Source organism: Prionailurus viverrinus, chromosome X (genome assembly GCF_022837055.1).
Source record: "Prionailurus viverrinus isolate Anna chromosome X, UM_Priviv_1.0, whole genome shotgun sequence".
Lineage (NCBI taxonomy): Eukaryota > Metazoa > Chordata > Mammalia > Carnivora > Felidae > Prionailurus > Prionailurus viverrinus.
The window spans coordinates 41423299-41446834 of record NC_062579.1 but is presented as its reverse complement, the minus strand read 5'-3'; the positions used below and the strand labels follow the sequence as shown (position 1 = coordinate 41446834).

Below are 23536 nucleotides of genomic sequence, written 5' to 3'. Positions count from 1 at the left end.
TAGCATTGTGGTCTGAAAGTATGCATGGTATAATTTCAATTCTTGTAAACTTATGAAGGGCTGTTTTGTGACCCAGTATATGATCTATCTTGGAGAATGTTCCATGTGCACTCGAGAAGAAAGTATATTCTGTTGCTTTGGGATGCAGAGTTCTGAATATATCTGTCAAGTCCATCTGATCCAATGTCTCATTCAGGGCCCTTGTTTCTTTATTGACCGTGTGTCTAGATGATCTATCCATTTCTGTAAGTGGGGTGTTAAAGTCCCCTGCAATTACCACATTCTTATCGATAAGGTTGCTTATGTTTATGAGTAATTGTTTTATATATTTGGGGGCTCCGGTATTCGGTGCATAGACATTTATAATTGTTAGCTCTTCCTGATGGATAGACCCTGTAACTATTATATAATGTCCTTCTTCATCTCTTGTTACAGCCTTTAATTGAAAGTCTAGTTTGTCTGATATAAGTATGGCTACTCTAGCTTTCTTTTGGCTTCCAGTCGCATGATAAATAGTTCTCCATCCCCTCACTCTCAATCTAAAGGTGTCCTCAGGTCTAAAATGAGTCTCTTGTAGACAGCAAATAGATGGGTCTTTTTTTTTTTTACCCATTCTGATACCCTATGTCTGTTGGTTGGCGCATTTAATCCATTTACATTCAGTGTTATAGAAAGATACGGGTTTAGAGTCATTGTGATGTCTGTATGTTTTATGCTTGTAGTGATGTCTCTGGGACTTTGTCTCACAGGGTCCCCCTTAGGATCTCTTGTAGGGCTGGTTTAGTGGTGACAAATTCTTTCAGTTTTTGTTTGTTTGGGAAGACCTTTATCTCTCCTTCTATTCTAAATGACAGACTTGCTGGATAAAGGATTCTCGGCTGCATATTTTTTCTGTCTAGCACCCTGAAAATCTCGTGCCAATTCTTTCTAGCCTGCCAAGTTTCAAAAGAGAGATCAGTCACGAGTCTTATAGTTCTCCCTTTATATGTGAGGGCACGTTTACCCCTTGCTGCTTTCAGAATTTTCTCTTTATCCTTGTATTTTGCCAGTTTCACTATGATATGTCGTGCAGAAGATCGGTTCAAGTTACGTCTGAAGGGAGTTCTCTGTGCCTCTTGGATTTCAATGCCTTTTTCCTTTCCCAGTTCAGGGAAGTTCTCAGCTATAATTTCTTCAAGTACCCCTTCAGCACCTTTCCCTCTCTCTTCCTCCTCTGGGATACCAATTATGCGTAGATTATTTCTTTTTAGTGTATCACTTAGTTCTCTAATTTTCCCCTCATACTCCTGGATTTGTTTATCTCTCTTTTTCTCAGCTTCCTCTTTTTCCATAACTTTATCTTCTAGTTCACCTATTCTCTCCTCTGCCTCTTCAAGCCGAGCTGTGGTGGTTTCCATTTTGTTATGCATTTCGTTTAAAGCGTTTTTCAGCTCCTCGTGACTGTTCCTTAGTCCCTTGATCTCTGTAGCAAGAGATTCTCTGCTGTCCTGTATACTGTTTTCAAGCCCAGCAATTAATTTTATGACTATTATTCTAAATTCACTTTCTGTTATATTATTTAAATCCTTTTTGATCAGCTCATTAGCTGTTATTTCCTGGAGATTCTTCTGAGGGGAATTCTTCCGCTTGGTCATTTTGGATAGTCCCTGGTGTGGTGAGGACCTGCAGGGCACTTCCCCTGTGCTGTGGTGTATAACTGGAGTTGGTGGGCGGGGCCACAGTCAGACCTGATGTCTGCCCCCAGCCCACCGCTGGGGCCACAGTCAGACTGGTGTGTGCCTTCTCTTCCCCTCTCCTAGGGGCGGGATTCACTGTGGGGTGGCGTGGCCCATCTGGGCTACTTGCACACTGCCAGGCTTGTGATGCTGGGGATCTGGCGTATTAGCTGGGGTGGGTAGGCAAGGTGCTCGGGGGCAGGAGGGGCAGGCTTAGATCGCTTCTCCTTAGGTGATCCACTTCAGGAGGGGCCCTGTGGCAGTGGGAGGGAGTCAGATCCGCTGCCGGAGGTTTGGCTCCGCAGAAGCGCAGAGTTGGGTGTTTGCATGGAGCGAGCAAGTTCCCTGGCAGGAACTGGTTCTCTTTGGGATTTTGGCTGGGGGATGGGCGGGGGAGATGGCGCTGGCGAGCGCCTTTGTTCCCCACCAAACTGAGTTCTGTCGTCCGGGGGCTCAGCAGCTCTCTCCCCCTTTGTCCTCCAGCCTTCCCGCTTTCCGAGCAGAGCTGTTAACTTATGACCTCCCAGACGCTAAGTCGCGCTTGTTGTGGGAACACAGTCCGTCAGGCCCCTCCGCTTTTGCAAGCCAGACTCGGGGGCTCTGCTTGGCCGGCGAGCCGCCCCTCCACCCCGGCTCCCTCCCGCCAGTCCGTGGAGCGCGCACAGCCTCGCCGCCCTTCCTACCCTCTTCCGTGGGCCTCTCGTCTACGCTTGGCTCCGACGACTCCGTTCTGCTAATCCTCTGGCGGTTTTCTGGGTTATTTAGGCAGGTGTAGATGGAATCTAAGTGATCAGCAGGACGTGCGGTGAGCCCAGCGTTCTCCTAGGCCGCCATCTTGCAAAAAACCTGGCAATCATATTTTAGATACAATACCAAATGTATAATACATGAAAGAAAAAACTGATAACTTATACTCAATTAAAATTAAGCACTTGTGCTCTGCCAAAAACGCTCTCTTTTTCTTTTTTAAAAGTTTTTATTTAAATTCCAGTTAGTTAACATACAGTGTAATATTAGTTTCAGGTGTACATTTAGAAATTCAACATTTAACATACAATACCCAGTGCTCATCACAACAAGTGCACTCCTTAATCCCCATCTCCTATTTAACCTATGCTCCCCTACCTCCTTTCAGGTAATCATCAGTTTGTTCTCTATAGTTAAGAGTCTGTTTCTTGGTTTGTGTCTCTCTCTTTTTGTCTCTATGATTGTTTCTTTTCTTAAATTCCATATATGAGTGAAATAATATAGCATTTGTCTTTCTCTGACTTATTTTGCATAGCATAACACACTGTAGCTCCATCCACATTGTTGCAAATAGCAAGATTGCATTCTTTTTTATGGCTGAGTAATATTCCATTATACACACACACACACACACACACACACACACAGACACACATACTTGCATACCACATCTTCTTTATCCATTCATCAGTCGATGGACACTTGGGCTGTTTCCATAATTTGGCTCTTATAGATAATACTGCTATAAACATTGGGTGCATGCATCCCTTTGAATGAGTATTTTTGTATTCTTTGGGTAAATAGTAGTACAATTGCTGGATTGTAGGGTAGTTTTATTTGCAAAACACATTCTTAGGAGAATTAAAACACAAACCAGAGACTGAGAGAAAAACTTCCCAACATATATATTCCAATACATCTTTCCAATATACAATTCCCAATACATCCAATTAAGGACTGGTATCTAAAATATACAAAGAAAAACTCAACAAAAAGAAAACAAACAACCTAATTAAATATAAGCAAAATATATAAACAAATATCTCACCAAGCAAGATATATAGATGGTATGTAAGCATGTGAAAAAATATTCAGCATCATAATTATTTAGTGAATTGCAAATTAAAACAACAATGAGAAACCACTACAAACCTATTAGAATGTCTAAATTCTAAAACACTGCCAAATGCCTGCCAGGATGTGGAACAACATATGTGGAACATAAATTCTCATTCACTACTAGTAGGAATGCAAAATAGTACAGCCAACTTGGAAGACAGCTTGGCGATTTCTCACAGAACTCCATGTAACCATACAGTATGATCCATCAATAAAACTCCTTGGCATTTACCCAAATGAGTTGAAAATAATATCAATACAGGAGAGATGCTAGGAAGATGGCAGAATAGGAAGACCCTAAGCTTGCGTCATCCTACAGATACCACTAGATAACACTCACATCAGCACAAATAACTCAGAAAACGATCTGAAGCCTGGCAGAACAAACTCCAAAACTAAAGGTAGAGACGAGGTCACATCAAACAAAAACAAATGAGATAGGGAGGGTCAAGAAGTGTTTGGAAGCAAAGTGGACCTTGGCCACCCAGGGTGGGGAGGGAGCCAATAGTGCAGAGAAGGGTGAGAAACACACTATCACACTGGGGAGCCTACACAGGGAAGATGAATCCCCCTAACATTTAGCTTTGAAAGCAAGAGGGGCTGAATTTCATGATTCTTATAACAAGTGGAACTTAAAGCCTGGAATTTAAAAAATCTGTAGTATCTGCTCTAGGAGAGCCCTGAGGTGTATAGGAAACTGAGTCCTCACTCTTAAAGACACAGTAGGACAAATAACCTGGAAGAAGCAGTTTGAAAAATGCTGGTGGCAGATGAGAAGGAGAATGATTTATTCATCTGATAGTATGGCTCAGAGAGGCAAGTATTATGGGGAGACACCTCCAGGAACAAAGGAGCTGACACATGCCATTTGCTTCTCCCACATACCCAGCATAAACACATAGCCACCTGTGGGAACCAGCAGGGTTCCCACACTCACTACCTAACGTGCTTACACCAAAACCTGCCTCTTGTGCCCTCCCAGTAATGCTTTCCTCAGTTCTACCACTGTGGACCCTTACCCCAGAAGACCTCTGCAAACTCCACCAAAACCTTGTCTCCTGACCTACTTACATGTTTTGTAGAAATTAAGTTCCAGTGGTGATGGTGGTGGCAGATCTCACCCAATAAACAGACTGGTGCCTACCTTGTTAAAGACACATGCCACCCTGGCCAGGGACCAAACACAGCTCACAACAGGCAAATAGAGCCACTGCAGACAGCTTGACTGAAGGAAAAAGCAGCCAGAACTCTACAGAAAGGCACACATAACACACATAGGAATCACTCTCTGAAGTGCCAGGTTCTGGGGAAGTGGGGACACTGCACTGCAGGGCACTATAGGACTTCTTCCTCATAAGGCCACTACCTTCAAGAGCAAGAGATGTAGCTGACTTTTCTAAAACAAAGAAACAGAAAAGTGAGACAAGATGAGAAGACAGAGGAATATATCCCAAAAAAAGAACAGGACAAAACCACAGCAAGAGACCTAAGGAAGACAGATATAAGTAATATGCATGATAGAGAATTTAAAGTAATGATCATAAAGATACTCACTTGAGAAAAGAGTGAGAACATAACAAAGAAATAAAAAAGAGCCCATCAGAAGTGAAGAACACAATAAATGAAATTAAAAATATACATGATGGGGGCATCTTGGTGGCTCAGTTGGTTGAACATCTGACTTTGGCTCAGGTCATGATCTCATGGTTCATGGGTTCAAGCACTGCATCGGGCTCCAGGCTGGTGGTGTGGATCCTGCTTGGGATTCTCTATCTCTCCCTCTCTCTCTATGCCCCTCCCCAACTTGTGTTCTCTCACTCTCTTAGTGAAAAATGAATAAACTTTTTAAAAAAATACATGCGATGGAATAAATAGCAGGCTAGATGAAGCAAAGGAATGAATTAATGACGTGGAAGACAGTAATAAAAGGTAATCAAACTGAGAAAATGAGAGGAAAAAATGATGTAAATGGAGAATAGCCTTTGGGAGCTTTGTAGCTCAGTCAAGCATACTAACATTCAGATTGTAGGAATCCCAGAAGAAGAAGGGAGAGAAAGGGGGAAGAACATTTATTTGAAGAAATAATAGCTTAAAACTTCCCTAATCTGGGGAAGGAAACATATCCAGATTTAGGAGTCACAGAGATTCCCCCAAAAATCAACACAAAGAGGTCCATACCAAGACACATAGTAATCAAAATGGCAAAAACCCATACTAAAGAAAAAAATTTAAGGAAGACAGTTACATACAAGGGAAAGCCCATAAGACTATCATCAGGTCTTTCTGCACAACTTTTGCAAGTCAGAAGGGAGTGGATTATATATTCAAAGTGCTGAAAGGGCAAATCTGCAGCCAAGAATACCCTATCCAGCAGGGTTATCACTCACAATAAAAGAGAGTTTCTCAGATGAACAAAAACTAAAGGAACTCATAATCACTAAACCAGTTCTACAAAAAATATTAAAGAGGACTCTTTGAGTGGAAAGAAAAGACCATAAGTGAGAGTATTAAAAATAAAAAAAATACAAAAGCAGTAAAAAAATAAGTTTTTATATAAAAATCAGTCAAGATATTCATAAAATGATGTAAAATATGACACCATATACCTAAAATGTGGGGAGGAGAGGAGTAAAGAATGGGTTCAAATTTTAGTGACCATCAGCTTAATATAGAATGCTATATGCAGAAGATGTTATATACAAACCTAATGGTAGCCACAAATCAAAAACCAGTAGTAGATACATACAAAAGAATAAAGAGAAAGGAATCCAAGTATATCAGTAAAGAAAGTTAAAAAAAAACATGAAAGAGAGCAAGAGAAGAAAGGTTCAGAGAAAAGTTACAAAAACAACCACAAAACAAGTAACAACATGGAAATAAATACATATCTATCCATAAGTACTTTGAATGTAAATGGATTAGATGCTGCAATCAAAAGATATAGGATGACAGAATAGATTTAAAAAACAAGACCAATCTCTATGCTGCCTACAAGAGACTCATTTTAGACCTAAGGACATCTGCAGATTGAAAATGAGGGGATGGAGAAACATCTGTCATGCAAATGGAAATCAAAAGAAAGCAATACTTATATTGGACAAATAGGCTTTAAAGAAAAGACTGTAATAAGAAATGAAGGACACTGTATACTAATAAGGGAGACAATTTGACAAGAAGATATAACAACTGTAAATATTTATGCACCCAACATGAAAGCACCCAAAACATAAAACAGTTCATAACAAACAAAGGAAATAATTGATAGTAATACGATAATGATAGGGGACTCTAACATGACATGTACATTGATTGATAGATCACCCAAACAGAAAATCAGCTGAGAAACAGTGGCTTTGAGTGACACACTGGACCAGACAGATATAACAGAAATATTCAGAACATTCCATTTTAAAACAGCAGAATACATATTCTTTTCAAGTGCACATCGAACATTCTCCAGAATAGATCACAAATTAGGCCACAAAATAAGTTTAAACAAATTGAAAAAGATCAAAGTCATAAGATGCATTTTTTTTTTACCACAGTGCTATGAAACTAGAAATCAACCACAAGAAAAATTCTGGGAGGTTAAACAACATGCTACTAAACAGTAAATGGGTCAAAGAAGAAAACAAATGGGGGGGTTGCCTAGGTGGCTCAGTCCGTTCATTAAGTGTCTGACTCTTGGTTTCAGCTCAGGTCATGATCTCACGGTTTGTGAGTTTGAGCCCCACATCAGGCTCCATACTGACAGCTCAGAGACTGCTTGGGATTCTCTCTTTTGTCCTCTCTCTCTGCCCCTCCCCCACTTGCTCTCTCTCTCTCTCTCTCAAAATAAATAAACATCAACAACAAAAGAATGATTTTTTTTAAAAAAAGAAGAAATCAAAAATTACATGGAAACATGGAGCGCCTAGGTGGTTCAGTCAGTTAAGCATCCGATTTCGGCTCAGGTCATGATCTCACAGTTCATGGGCTCAAGCTCCGCACTGGGCTCTGTGCTCACAGCTCAGAGTCTGGAGCCTGCTTCAGATTTTGTGCCTCCTTCTCTCTCTGTCCCTCCCCCAATTGCATGCTGTCTCTGTCTATCATAAATAAATAAATGTTAAAAAAAAATTTTAATTACCTGGAAACAAATGAAAAAATCAACAGTCCAAAATCTTCTGAGATGCAGCAAAAACAATTCTAAGAGGAAAGTTAATAGTAATACAGGTCTAACTCAAGAAGCAACAAAGATCTCAAAAAACGACCTAACTTTACAACTAAAGAAGCTAGAAAACTAAGAACAAATAAAACCCCAAAGCATGAGAATGAAGGAAGTAATAAAGATCAGAGCAGAGAAATAAATGATATAGAAACTAAAAACAAATAGAACATATCAAGGAAACCTGGAGCTGGTTCTTTGAAAAAATTAATAAAATTGATAAATCTCTAGTCGGACTTATCAAAAAGAAAAGAGAAAGGATCAAATTAAAGAAAATCACAAATGAGAGAAGAAATCACAACCAACAGCAAAGAAATACAATAATAAGAGAATATTATGAAAACCTACATGCTAAAAAATTGGACAACCTAGAAGAAATGGATAAATTCCTAGAAACCTATAAATTACCAAAACTGAAACAGGAAGAAATTGAAAACTTGAAAAGACTGATAAATAGCAAAGAAATTTAATCAGTAATCAAAGAAACTCCCAACAAACAAAAGTCCAGGGGCATATTGTTTCACAGGTGAATTCTGCCAAACATTTAAAGAAGACCTAATATCTATTCTTCTCAAACTGTTACAAAAATAGAAAAGCAAGGAAAACTTCCAAATTCATTCTATGAGACCAGCATTACCCTGATATCAAAATCCGATAAAGACATCACTAAAAAAGAGAACTACAAGCCAATATGCCTGATGAACATACATGCAAAGTTTCTCAACAAAATACTAGCAAACTGAATCCAACAAGACCCTTAAAAAATCATTAACTACAATGAAGTGCCATTTATTCCTGGCTTTCCAAGGCGGATCAATAGGTTCAATATTCATGAATCAATCAACGTGCTATAACATACTAATAAAAGAAAGGATAAGAACCAAATGATCATTTCAATAGATGAAGAAAAAGCATTTGACAAAGTACAACATTCATTCATGGTAAAAAAAAAACCCTCAACAAAATAGGTTCAGAGGGAACATAACAAAACATAATAAAGGTTGTATATGAAAAACCCACAGCTAACATAATACTCAATGGGGAAGACTGGAAAATTTTTCCACTAAGGTCAGGAACAAGACAAGGATGTCCACTCTCACCATTTTTATTCAACATAGTGCTGGAAGTTTTAGCCACTGCAATTAGACAACAAAAATAAATAAAAGGCACCCAAATTGGTAGGAAAGTAGTAAAATTTTCACTGTTTGCAGATGACATGATACTCTATATAGGAAACACAAAAGACTCCACCAAAATACTAGAACTGATAAATGAATTCAGTAAGGTTGCAGGATACAAAGTCAATGTACAGAAATCTCTGGCATTTCTATACACTCATAATGAAGCAGCAGACTGGGAAATTAAGGAAACAATCCCATTTATGATTGCAATTTCACTATAAAAGACTGATGAAAGAAATTCAAGACTACACAAATAAATGGAAAGACTTTCCATGCTTATGGATTTGAAGTACAAATATTGTTAAAATGTCCAGACTACCCAACACTATCTATAGATTTAATGCACTCTCTATCAAACTACCAACAACATTTTTCACAGAACTACAACAGCCTTAAAATTTGTATGGAACTACAAGACCCTGAATAGCCAAAGCAATTCTTGAAAAAGAAAAACAAAAGTGGAGATATCACAATTCCAGACTTCAAGTTATATTAAAAAGTGGTAGTAATCAAAACAGTATGGCACTGGCATAATAATAGATACATAGGTAAATGGAACAGAATAGAAAGCCCAGAAGTAAACCCACAATTATATGGTTAATTAATCTTCAACAAAGGAGACAAGAATATGCAATAAGAAAAATACAGTCTCTTCAACAAATGGTGTTGGGAGAAGTGGACAGCTCCATGTGAAAGAATGAAACTGGATCATTTTCTTACACCATACACAAAAACAATCTCAGAATGGATTAAAGACCTAACTGTGAGATATGAAACCATAACAATCCTAGAAGACAGCACAGACAGTAATGACCCTGATATCAGTTGTAACAACATTTTTTTTCTAGATATGTCTCCTAAGGCAAGGGAAATAAAAGCAAAAGTGAACAATTGGGATTACATCAAAACAAAAAGCTTATTTACAGGTAAGGAAACAATCAGCAAAACTAAAAGGTAAGCCACTGAATGGGAGAAGATACTTGCAAATGACATATATGATAAAGGCTTTCTATCCAAAATACATAAGGAACTTATACAAATCAACACCCAAAACCCAAAAAATCTAATTTACATATTGACTGAAGATATGAACAGACATTTCTTCAAAGAAGACATCCAGATGGCCAACACAGCCATGAAGAGTTGCTCAAAATCACTCATCATCAGGAAAATGCAAATCTAAAGTGCAATGAGCTATCACCTCACACCTGTCAGAATGGCTAAAATCAAACACACAAGAAACAACTGTTGGTGAGGATGTAGTGGAAAAAGGAAACTTCTTGCACTATTGGTGGGAATCCAAACTGGTGCAGCCACAGTGGAAAACAGTATGGAGGTTCATTGAAAATTTAAAAAATAAAGCTGTCCTACAATCCAGTAATTGCACTATTGTGTTTACACAAAACAAATGTAAATAAACATAGGTGTTTATTGCAGCATTATTTATAAAAGCCATCTTACGGAAGCAGGGGAAATGTCCATCGACAGGTGAATGGATAAAGAAGCGGTATATGTATGAATATATATATATATATATATATTACTCAGATATAAAAAAGAATGAAATCTTGCCATTTGCAACTATGTGGATGGAACTGGAGGGTATTATGCTAAGTGAAATAAGTCAGTCAGAGAAAGACAAATACCATATAACTTCACTCATATGTGGAATTAAAGAAGCAAATGAGCAAAAGGAAAAAAAGGGAGAAATAGAGAAATAGATTCTTAATTATAGAGAATGATGGCTATTAGAGGGAAGATGGATGGGGAAATGGGTGAAATAGGTGATAAGAAGCAAGTAGGGTACTTGTAATAAGCACTGGGTGATGTATGGAATTGTTGAATCACTATATTGTACACCTGCAATTAATATAAAACTGTATGCTAATTATACTGAATTAAAAAAACTACAATGTAGTAGCATCTCACAACTGTCAGAATGGCTAAACTCAAAAGCACAAAAAAATAAGTGTTGGTGAGGATGTGGAGAATAAGGGACCCTCCTGAACTGTTGGTTGAAATGAAAACTTGTACAGCCACTGTGCAAAACAGTATGGAGTTTCCTTAAAAAGTTAAAAATAGGGGCGCCTGGATGGCGCAGTCGGTTAAGCGTCCGACTTCAGCCAGGTCACGATCTCACGATCTCGCGGTCCGTGAGTTCGAGCCCCGCATCGGGCTCTGGGCTGATGGCTCGGAGCCTGGAGCCTGTTTCCGATTCTGTGTCTCCCTCTCTCTCTGCCCCTCCCCCATTCATGCTCTGTCTCTCTCTGTCCCAAAAAAATGAATAAACGTTGAAAAAAAAAATTAAAAAAAAAAGTTAAAAATAGAACTACCCTACTATTCAGTAACTGCACTACTGTGTATTTACCCAAAAAATACAAAAAACACTAATTCAGAAGGATACATGCACTCCTATGTATACTGCAGCGTTATTTACAATAGCCAAATTGTGGAAGAAGTCCAAGTGTCTATTGCTAGATGAATGAAGAAAGAAGATGTGGTGTGTCTATATACAAAATGATTAGTGTTTAACATAGCTCCTTAAGTAGTTTTTACTTTTTTGCTGTAGAACCAGTTGAACGAATATGCGTCTGATAATTACATTATTTTATTTCAAAGTGTAAAGATATATTTTACTCAGGTTTATACTGACAGAATCAAGAAAGTGAATTCAAAGATGAATGTAACAGTCACTTACAAGTGAATACTTCAACCTTAGCAAGGAACAGACAGCTCTCTGGCTCCCATTCTACATTTTGGGATACTCCTGCTCTGTCCATTTCTTTGGTTCACTTCCCCTGTGCCTCTCCTTAGTATTCCCACTATAGTCTATACTCATTTGCATTTCAGAGTCTACAGTTTGTTTTTTGTTTTTGTTTTCAAATTTTTATTTATATTCTAGTTAATTAACATATAGTGTAATATTGGTTTAGGGAGTAGAATTTAGTGATTCATCACATACATATAGCACCCAGTACTCATCATAACAAGTGCCCTCCTTAATACCCATCACACATCTAGCCCATTCCCCACTCACCTCGCTCCATCAATCCTCCATTTGTTCTCTATTGTTAAAGTCTCTTATGGTTTGTTTCCCTCTCTTTTTTTCCTTTTCCATGTGTTCATCTCTTTTGTTTCTTTTTAAAAATTTTTTAATATTTATTTATTTTTGAGAGAGTGAGACAGAGTGCAAACAAGGAAGGGGCAGAGAGAGACAGGGTGGGACAAAATCCAAAGCAGGCTCCAAGCTCTAAGCTGTCAGCACAGAGCCTGACATGGGCTCAAACTCACAAACTGAGATCACGACCTGAGCTGAAGTCAGACTTAACCGATGGAGCTACCCAGGAGTCCCTCTCATCTGTTTTGTTTCTTAAATTCCACACAAATTTGTTTTTATTTGCTTCCAACACAAAGTTGTGAAATCCAAGATTATGACAAACAATGTTTCATTCATCTTTGCATATCCAGGGTCCAGAACACCTATGGAAATATGGTGGGCAGAACTATTTGATGTTATAATAAATTAATATTTTATAGACAACACAGATAGGGAAAATGTGCACTTGTAATAGGGACTTAATATAGTGGATGATATTTTTGGAGGCATGATTTCTTTTCAAGCAAACTTTGAGGGTACTGTGAGGCTTTCTGGGAGAATCTCTAACAAAAAAATTTGTTAGCAGCCCCACCTGCTATCTAGTAAACTTCTCATTATAAAGCCTGACTTAGAACAATGTTTTCAACAACACCTCAATCATTCATGTGATATAACTCCAGGACTTAAAAGATATATTCAAAGCCCATGTTAGTATTTCTTTTATTTAATTTTTACAGTTATTTATTTTTGAGAGACAGAGAGAGAGACAGAACACAAGTGGGGGAGGGGCAGAGAGAGAAGGAGACACAGAATACAAAGCAGGATCCAGGCTCTGAGCTGTCAGTACAGACACTGAGATGGGGCTCGAATTCACAAACCGTGAAATCATGACCTGAGCAGAAGTCAGACACCTAACCGACTGAGCCAGCCAGGCACCCCTCGTGTCAGTATTTCTTAATACATCCATTTATATTCTATCATCTTTTAGTCAAACTCAATGTAAAAGAAATTTCCTATCACTATTGAAAATACAAAACTAGCATTATATGCTATGGAAAATATTTTCAAAAATTAATTCCATAAGAGACAGGGGCCAAACTATGGTGGAGAAGGCTGAAAAGAGTGTAAAGGTTGCTCTTGGAGCAGTTGTGTGTGTAGAAAATGAAATGTGGGTGACGTAACTATAGGACCTAGGACAGTGATCCACTCTAAATCACAAATTATTGCAGAAGCCAGGCCAATAGTTATTGGTGAGGGTTACCTAATAGAAGAACAGGTAGGTGCTTATCATAAATGCTCAACCTGATAATATCACCCCTAATGCTGAAGATCTGGAACTAAAATATCTATGATCATTGGCACTAATAATGTGTTTGAAATTGGCTGTTATTCCCAAGCCATGAAAATGGAAGATAATAATGTTATTGAATCAAAAGCCAGTGTGGGCAGAAAGGTAATATTGAGAAGTGGTTGCATCATTGGGACTTGTTGCAACCTGAATACATTTGAGGTCATCCTTGAGAATACAGTGATCTGTGGTGCAGATTGCCTTCATGGGGTGCAGACTGAGCAACCACAGCCCCAGATACCACAGCTGGATTTCCTGAAGATAACCTTGCCAACCTACCACGACCTAAAGAAGACTATGAAAGGAAGGTCAACACCAGTAATGTGTGAAGACAACAGTGAGATACCTCCTAAAGACTTGGTAATAAGATACCCCCAGAGAGTTAAACTACTTAAGTCAACATGTGGCAAGGTAGTATCAGTTTATCTATCAAGACTTACAGTACCTCAAGACTCACCACTTTCGGTTCAATTGCAAGCTTAACTGAACCACCTTCTGATTTGCTAATATGGCCTCCAAGCTATCATTCAGAGAAAGGAGGAACTCTGGATGAGAGCACCAGAATTCTACTCTGCACATAGTAAATTTAGAGAAGCCTTCTTATTTATACATTAGTCTAATATGAATATGGTTTGTATAGTGTGGCCCCCAAGTCTGCCAATTGTCTATGAGTTCTAAATGTTCTGATAAAATAGTTTCTGACTCTTTAGGACAAAGAACCAATCAAAACCCAGACAGTGTATTGTGCAGACATCACTCTTTGGGGCTTCTCCACAGCCAGACTAACAGCCTTCTCTTACTAACTATCTCACTGAAACTGAACTCAAACTTCATCACAGACATTCTAGGCAATTATGCTAAGCGGTAGGACAGACCCTGACATGCTTGTGACATAAAAAGCAGCAACTGGCAGGAAGACAGAAATGATTTTATCAATAGCGACTTACTGCAATGTGGCCATAGCTCTTGAGTCAAGATAATAGACTTTCACCAGGTGAATAGTATCAAGTATAGAAAGGGTACTTCACACTGTACTCTTATTCATCCATGAACACACAGTACAGTAGTTATCTATGCTGTGTAGAAAATTACCCCCAAAATGTAGAAGCTTATTATCTTTTGAGCATTTACTATCTTACACAGTTTCTGCAGATCAAATATCTAGGAATGGCTCAGCTGGCAGTTCTGGCTCAGTGTGCCTCATGAAGTTTCTTTCAAGAAGTCAGTCAGACCGGTGGTCATCTGAGGACTTGAGTGGGGCTGGATGGTCCACTTACAACATGACTGCCTCACAGGGCTGTTGGCAGGAGGCCTCAGTTCCATACCAGGTGAGCCTCTCCACAGGGCTGGTGGGTATCCTCATGACATGGCAGTTGGCTTCCCTCAGCTTCCTTCAGATCCAAGTGAGGAAGGACTCAATCCCTAAAGTTGCACACCATCACTTCCACTTCATTTTATTTCTTAGAAGCAAGTCACTAAGTCCATCTCACAGTCAAGAGGGAGGGGATTAAGCTCCACCTTTTCTACCTTTAGAAGGGAGGAGAATCTAAGAATTCATGTTCATATACTAAAACCACCATCACAAACACACATATCCATTTATACCTGGTATTCTCACTAGTGCACAATCAGCACCTCTCAAGGGTTTCCACATTGAGGAAGATGGGTTCAGGAAGAACTTCTCTTTATTAATGGGAATGGCACATGACATCATCCGAGGTCTTCATCCTATAACGTTCTGTAAATACCACCATCTTAGACATTTAAATTTTTGTCCCAAAATATACCATATATTTCATTAAGCATAATTCAACTTCTCTAGGCTTAATAGAAATTATTATAAATAAAATAATGAGGGATAAAAAATTTAACTCCATGAAATAAAAAATTATAAAAGTTTAAAATTAAGAATAAAATATAAATAATACATGTAACTGATTTCCCTTTTACTAAGCATTCTGTAAATGCTGTGTCATTTAATCTTCCTAATAGCCATTTTGTGTACCACTCAATTGTTCTTGGTTTCCACCTCTTGCCTGAGTGCCACTTTTAGAAAATAGAAAAGGGTGCCTGGGTGGCTCAGTTGGTTGAGCGTCCAATTCTCGGTTTCAGCTCAGGTCGAGATCTCACGTTTCATAAGTTCAAGCCCCACATCAGGTTCTAAGCTGACATCATGGAGCCTGCTTGGGTATCTCTCTCCCTCTCTCGCTGCCCCTCACTGGCATGTGCTGTCTCTGTCTTTCTCAAATTAAATAAACTTAAAATATATATATATATATATATACATATATATATAAAGAAAATAGAAAAAAGAATGTTCAAACAAAAGAACAAGCTCTTTGAAATTAGACAGGATTTAATCCTAATACGTGCCATCTAACGTATCTAATGCTATCCAACATTGTAAAGTATGAAAATCCCCACTAATGTTCCTCATAGAGGAATAAATAAATATGTAAAACAACTAGCACAGTGCCTAACAAATAGCAATACTCAAAACTACCAGCTATAATTATTGTCATTATTGTTTAAAAACAGAAAAGAACATTAATGATTTTAGATTGGAGCTTTACACATTTGCCACACATTTTCTCAGATGTTTAAAACCCTCTTTTCTTGTCAAAACCACTAGGCCCAGAGAAGTTAAGTGACATTTTCTTGTGGATTCTACTTTCTAATTTCCTGCCTGAACCCTCAGCCTGTATCCTACTCTACTTCCAGCCATTACAAACTACTCCAAGTTCCCTGAAACCAGCAAGTTCTCACCTCCACATTCACTCTTTCTTCTGTACACACACATGCTGGATGATTCTCTATTTGTTAATCAAGCTTTAATTTCTCCACCATTCTAAATTTTATGAGTCCCTTTGTTCATTGTCTCTCCCCCTAGAACGAAATATTGATGAAAGCAGGGGATCTGACTATTGTGCTCTCAGCTGTACCCCCAAACCCTGAAAGACCTATAGTAAATGATCATCCATAAATATTTAATGAATTAATTATCTGTCCCTTGAACCAGTCTAGGATACACAGTCTGGTGCATATGGGGCTTCCACTTCAACTCTGGGAAACATGGAAACTGGGGAGGGTTATCTTTCTGGGAATGCCTATCATCCAAAGAGGCAATACAACTAAGGCTTCAGGCTTCTAGACTCAGACCAGTATGGAATAGGTCAGCCTTTATCTCCTCCTCTTGTTAGTTATCGTGACGAGCTATTAGAAACTGCTCAACACATTCATTCATTCATTCATTTATTCATTTATTCAGCACACACTTCTTGGATGTCTCCTATACTGATAGGCACTGACTTAGGGGTCAAGGATAAGTCATAAACAAGTTACTTCTATGAGGCCACAGGTGAATGAACGGGCAGACAAATACCTGTCTGCTTATAACACGGTGCTGTTAGGACCATGACAAGGAAAGTACTGGGTTCTAGTATCAGGCTCTAGGAGTGGCTGATGTTCTTCATTTCATGTTGTTTGTCTCTAATACTGAAGCCTCAGTCATCAAGTCCTGAGGCATCCTTCTGGAATCATTCTTCATGTTTCTATTCTTGCAGGCTCTGCAATGCTTGATCTGGCCTGGATTTCACAAGACAAATACTGGAATCCTGAGGTTTTTTGCCAGAGGTGGATCTTATCAACATCCAGAGTATTTGATAATAATAACTAAAAAAATAATGATAATATCAGCTACCGCTTGTTTTCAAATATACTTATAGATTCCTATTTTATTCACTGGTTTATAATCCATTATTATTATTATTCATTGTGATGCTCAACATGTCCCATTTTAAAACATTACCCATGTGGAGCTCTTGGGTGGCTCAGTCAGATGAGCATCCGACTCTTTGGTTCGCTCCAGTCATGATCCCACAGTTCATAAGTTTCAGCCCCACATCGGGCTCTGTGCTGATGGTGTGGAGCCTGCTTGGGATTCTCTCTCTCTCTCTCTCTCTCTCTCTCCATCTCTCTCTTCCCCTCCCCTGCTCATGCTCTGTCTCTGTCTGTCTGTCTGTCTGTCTCTCAAAATAAATAAACTTAAAAATAACGTAATAAATAAATGAAACATTACCCATGTGCCAAGCACAGTACTAAATGCTTTCTTTACTATGTCTAAACCTTGCCACATACCCATTAAGAAATTCCTATTTTTTATGCCAATTCTACATATTGGGTAACTGAAGTTAAGGTAAATGTAGGGAATTGTCAAGTTATAGTTCCAGTAGAAAATGGTGGTTCAAAGTGCAGGCTCAATTCTAAACACCATTCTATACTAAAAGAAACCTGGTCTCCTCGGAAAAATGGCTGATTCCAGGGCTGGCACAGCAGAAGTACAAAAAGAGGCAGGAACATCTCGCTGCACCAAAAACGGTTTCAAAGAAAAATAGACACATATCAAGAAGACACAGGAGCAGGAATCAAGGGGCTTTCACTGGCCAAACCTGGGGAAATTCGAGCATCAAAATAAATCATGATTGTAATGGGTGCACAATGTATACACTGAATAAAATATATATCCATGAACCAATACTGAAACATATGAAGACATGAATAATTAATAAATGAGGGAGAGAGAACAGCTCTTCGTTGCAGAAGAATCCTCACCAGTGAAATGGGGGTGGGATACTGAAGTTGGAAACACACACTTTTTACACCATCATATATTAATGGATTCAGTCAAGAATCATCAATGGGTCATAGAACACAATATTACCATAGCCTTCAAGTATCTCCACACAAAACATTTAAGTGAACAATGGGAAAATATTAACTTTACATTAATCTGATGAATACTACCTTAACCAAGAGATCAAATTCAATATCGCCAATTACAGAATAAATGGATATCAGGTGCCAACTTATATAATGCACTGAGAAGGATATAGTATCACTTTGTGGTATTCCTGGAAGAAATGCATACGTGGAATCTAACCATAAGCACAGAATCAGGTAAACCCAAGTTGAGGGGCACTCTAGTAAATGGTTCATACTTCTCAAAATTGTTATGGTTGTGTGAGACAGTAAGTTTGAGGACTTATTCCAGAGGGAATAAGAATAAAGTGTAATAACAATGAAATAAAATGCATGATAGTAGACTGGAGAGAATAATGGACAAACTATAAAATTTATAAAATTTTCTACAAATAGCATTATTGAGATAATTGGTCATATTTGAATAAGGTCTATAATGAGATGTATAATATAGATATATAACCAATGTTCATGTGTTGATTTTCATAATTGTAGTGTGTTTATGCAAAAGGATGTCCTTGTTCTAAAGTATTTAGAATACTAAATATTTAATGTATCTATAGCTTACTGTCAAAGAGATTAGAAAAATTTGTATGTATGTGTATCTTTGTGTAGTGTGTGCAAGGAGAAGAAAAAGAGGAGGGGAAAAAGAGAGTGAAAGACAGGGAGTGAGAAAGATAGTGAAAGATAAAAATATGCAAAATATTAACAATTGAGGTATTTGGGTCAAGTAAAAACAGGAGTTTCCTGGCCTATTATTTCAATGTTTTGTAAGTTTGTAATTATTTCAAACTAAAATGTATCTCCCCCACAAAAAGTATGTGGGTTCTGAATCCCGATGGGATAAGTAAACGCCTGGCTCCTTCATTTATTAACTCTATGATCACAGAAATGTTACTTGATCTCTGATTCAAAGTTTTTGACCTGTAAATAGGCATAATCATTGACCAATTGCAATTACATGAAATGATACATACAATATGTTTTGCGCAGTATTTTGGACCTAGGGAATACTCAATAAAAATTAAATCTCTCTACTATTTTTGATTTAAAAAAAAGTCTGAAAAGTACATCATTAACCTAACATTTCTGGTTCCAAGTACTCAGATCTAACCATGTCACTGAGGTGCCCACCAGCAGTCAGACTCTATGGGCTCCTGGGGCATTTAGAGCTCAGTAAAAGGTAGCTTTCATCACGATTGGAATTATTAATCCCAGCACTTCTGATCTTAATGCCTAGCCTCTTACCACTCCACTTAGCTGCCTAAGTGTGTTCTTGGGGGTCAAGAAATCCTCACATTAACATCTAGTATGTACTAAATTCACTAGACTTGTATATATGCCTTCCACATTGTTCAGGGAGAGCTGAATTATTTTTGACCCTTCCTTCTGACTAGTACAATGTATTACAGTAACAGGATCTACCATTTATTGGCAGCCTACAAAGTACCATACTTGACAACCCTGGGAGCAGGTTTTAAATATCTCTGTCTCTTTAAGGATTAAATACACAGGTTCAGAGAGGTAGAGACTTGCCCCAGACACAAAGCCAGTAAGAAGTGGCACATAGGCTATCTCACCACAAAACGCATGCTCTTACTACTATCCTGAGCTGTCTTCAGTCCTAACAATGTACACTATCAATTAACCACCACCTTCCAAACAGACTATCTTATCACTTAAGGTAAAGAATACCAGTTGGCCTCATGTTTACCCTGGCATCTAGTTTGCTTCTAAGCACATAGTAGGTCCCCAAGTACCTACCTGGGAAGAGGATTTCTCTCTAACCTGGGAAGAGGGAGTGCCTTTAAACATTTAAGGAGTCTCTAAAAACAAGCTTAAAAAGGGTGGTTTGCTAACTGTACAGTAAAAACTCAAAGCAGAGATGTGATGCCATAAAGCTGAAAATAACTCAACTAGATATTTTAGCATTGTTTATAAAGATGGTGAAGCTACAATAAGCAGCAAGGAAGAGATACTGAACATTTGTCAGGGTGGTAGATATCTCGCTCAGGAGTTAAAAAGCTGTAGTGAGGGAGGGGAGCATCATGCACTCTGGGGGTATAATAATATATGATTTTATTGGTTTGGGTGGTGATTACATAGGTTTTCACTTTATATTGCTCATCATCGATATCTGAATATATATTCTATGCACTTTTGTGTATGTATGTATATGGTATTTCAAAATTGAAACCAAAAATTTAAAAAATAGATTAGGAAGGTCCAAGCTCAGAGAAACACCAAAAATTGAATAAAGGTATTTATATGGCTACATGAAGAATGTGTCAGTCAGGAGGAGTGGTTGGTCATCCATGAAAGGAAATGCTTTTTTTAAAAATTTTTTAAAATGTTTATTTATTATTTTTGAGAGAGAGAGAGAGTCAGAGTGCGAGTGGGAGGGGGGCAGAGAGAGAGAGAGACAGAGAGAGACAGAGACAGAATCTGAAGCAGGATCCAGGCTCTTAGCTGTCAGCACAGAGCCCGACACAGGGCTCGAACTCATGAGCCATGAGATCATGACCTGAGCTGAAGTGGGACTATCAACCGACTGAGTGACCCAGGCACCCCTGAAGAGAAATACTTTTAATGCCTATCTAAGCACTGTGTAAAAATTGTCTCTACCAAGTGACTGGGATTATTTCTGGCCTCCTTGTTAAAGTATTACTCAGTGTGAGATGCACATACTGGATGATGTTAGCTTCATGCCTTGACAGAGAGAGTTTTCATGCAAGATGTCTACTCTTCCCCCATCTTCTGGATCCTAAATTACATTAATTTGTTTCTTTTCACTCTGCAAGAACTGAGTACCAGAATGCATCTCCCAAGCAGGTACACAAACACTCACACGCACACATACATCCTATCACACCAGTGCACTGATGTGTTTCAGGGGGACATTGTGGTGACTCTACATCCATTTGATGTTGTATTCATCTAAACCAGTCACAACAAATCTAATATTTTGATAATCACTGGTTTCGAATTGGCCATGTGACCAAATTCAGTCCCATATACTGGGGACGATGGGGGTGTATATCTTCTGGAAAGCATTATGTCACAGCTTTCTGTCTCACAAAAAAGGGACACGGGAAGAGATTTTTCTTTTCTGCCTAAATACCACCATGCCTAGATATGAGGCCTGAAATTGCTACAGACATCTTGGGACCAGTCTGGTGGGACACTGAGGATGGCAGAGAAAATAGAGGGAAAGAATCTGAAGCTTGATGAGCCAGAGGCCTCCATGTCTAGAACCCACCTTATTTTGATTTTCAGTCTATTTGGCAAATGGACCGAATATTTAATAAGTAATACCTAACTTCCAGGTACTACTACTGGCCCTAAAAATGCTGTTGTAGACAAAGAGACAAATGTCTTTGCCCTCATAGAACTTATATGTTTGGATAATTGTACAAACAATAAATAAAATAAATAACTAAGATATACTACATGTAGGAAAATGATAAAGCTATGAAAAACATTAGAGTAAGTTAAGAAAGATGTGGAGTGATGAGAAATTGGAATTTTTTTTAAAACACGGTCAGGATAAGCCAACCTTGGAAGGTGATATTTGTGAAAAGACTTGAGGACATGATGGGATGAGCCATTAAATACATGGAGGAAGGACATTTCAAGCAAAGAAAACAGCCAGTGAAAAAGCTTTTGTGTAAAAGTGTAACTATTGTAGCTAATGTAGACATGAGAGATCCTGTGGGAGTATAGTTGGATTTTACACAAGCAACACAACGTCAAATCATGTACAAACTTCTAATCCATGTAAATACTTTAATTTTTGCTCCTCTCAGTGAGATGGAGAACAATTGCATAACAGTGGCAGGATCTGACTTAGATTTTAAAAGGGAGGTGGGTGTGGGATGGGCTAGATGGCTGATGGGTACTAAGGAGGGCTGCTGGTATGATGAGCACTAAGTGATGAATCACTTGCAATTCTACTCCTGAAACCTATATTGCACTGTATGTTAACTAACTGGAATTTAAAGAAAAATTTGAATTAAAAAAAAAAAAAAGAAAACAAAGCAAAAAAATTTATTTCTACACTGGTTTACATGGATATTCATTACATTCTGAAATATCTCGGAATAAAAGGATACCTCTGGTTGGTGTGATTAGACTATACATCAGAGACAAAGTTATAGGAAGATAAACCAGTAAGGATGCTATGACAATAATCCAGGCAAGAAACTGTAGTGGCCTTGAGTCAAGTGGAAGCAGAGGAGGTGGCAAACTTGTTCACATTCTCAGTCTATTTAGAACACGGAATCAACAGGATTTCTGCGTAGATTTAATGCTAAAATTGACCCCAATATCTTTAAGTGAGCATCTAGAAGCATAATGTTGATGGTAACTGAGATGAGAAAGAGCTAAAGGAGATGAAGTGAGGGGTGAAAAAAGAATTTGTTTTTTCATGGTTAGAACCAAAAGGTCTATAAGACACGCCAAGTGGACAGTTGGATATAGACTTTGGCATTTAAGTTGGAGATGTAAATTGTAGAGAGAAAAGGGCATCGATGGCATATAAAGTCACAATACTGGATGAGATCACCAAGGGAATGAGTGTAGGCATAGAAGAGAAAGGGATCGAGGATTGAGTTCCCAGGCAGGTCAATGTCAAGAGGTCACAGGAAAGGAGGAGACCCAGCCAAGCAGATTGAGGAGGTCAGAGAACAACCAGGAAAGTACTGTCCTGGAACCCAGGTGGGTATATGTCAAGCTGGCTTTGTTTCGCTGGAGGGCCCTGAATGGTACACCAGGAAAGAAGGTCCTTCCAGGAGGAGTGAGCGATCAACTCTGTCCAAAATTATTGATAAGTCAGCTGAGGAGAGGACTGTGGGATAGCCATTTGATTTAGAAATACTGATGACATTGCTACCTTGACCACACAGTTTCCTTTCCATAGAAGTTGTATAAGCCTGATTGGCGTGTGATTGAGACAGAATGGGAAAAGTGGAAGCAGTGAGTATAGAAAACTCTCTTTCTGGGAGGTTTGCTATCAAGAGGAGGATAAAAGGCCCTGAAGGTGGTGGAGGGAGTAGGTAAAAAGGTTTTTTGTTTGTTTAGTTTTGGGTTTTGTTGTCTTTCGTTTTTAAGAGGAAAATAACATCAGTTTGTATGCTGACAGGAATAATCTAGCAGAGGGTGGAAAAGTGATGAATATCATACAAATGCCATGAGATCATGGATTTCTTTTTTGATTTAGCCAATCTACATGAGAATTCCCTGATACTTGCAACTGAAAGAATATTCACTAAGCGAGTCAGCAATGTACTGGTATGTCTAGGACTTTGCTATTTTATGCTTATTGAGCAGGTATAATTTATAAAAGTACTCTCATTCTGGCTCAGATGA

General features: G+C 38.5%; 1 pseudogene; it reads left to right on the top strand.

Annotated features, from left to right (window-relative positions):
* The first annotated feature begins 13163 nt into the window (after positions 1–13163).
* LOC125156964 (dynactin subunit 6-like) lies at positions 13164–13894 on the top strand (annotated as a pseudogene).
* The last annotated feature ends 9642 nt before the right edge of the window (positions 13895–23536 follow it).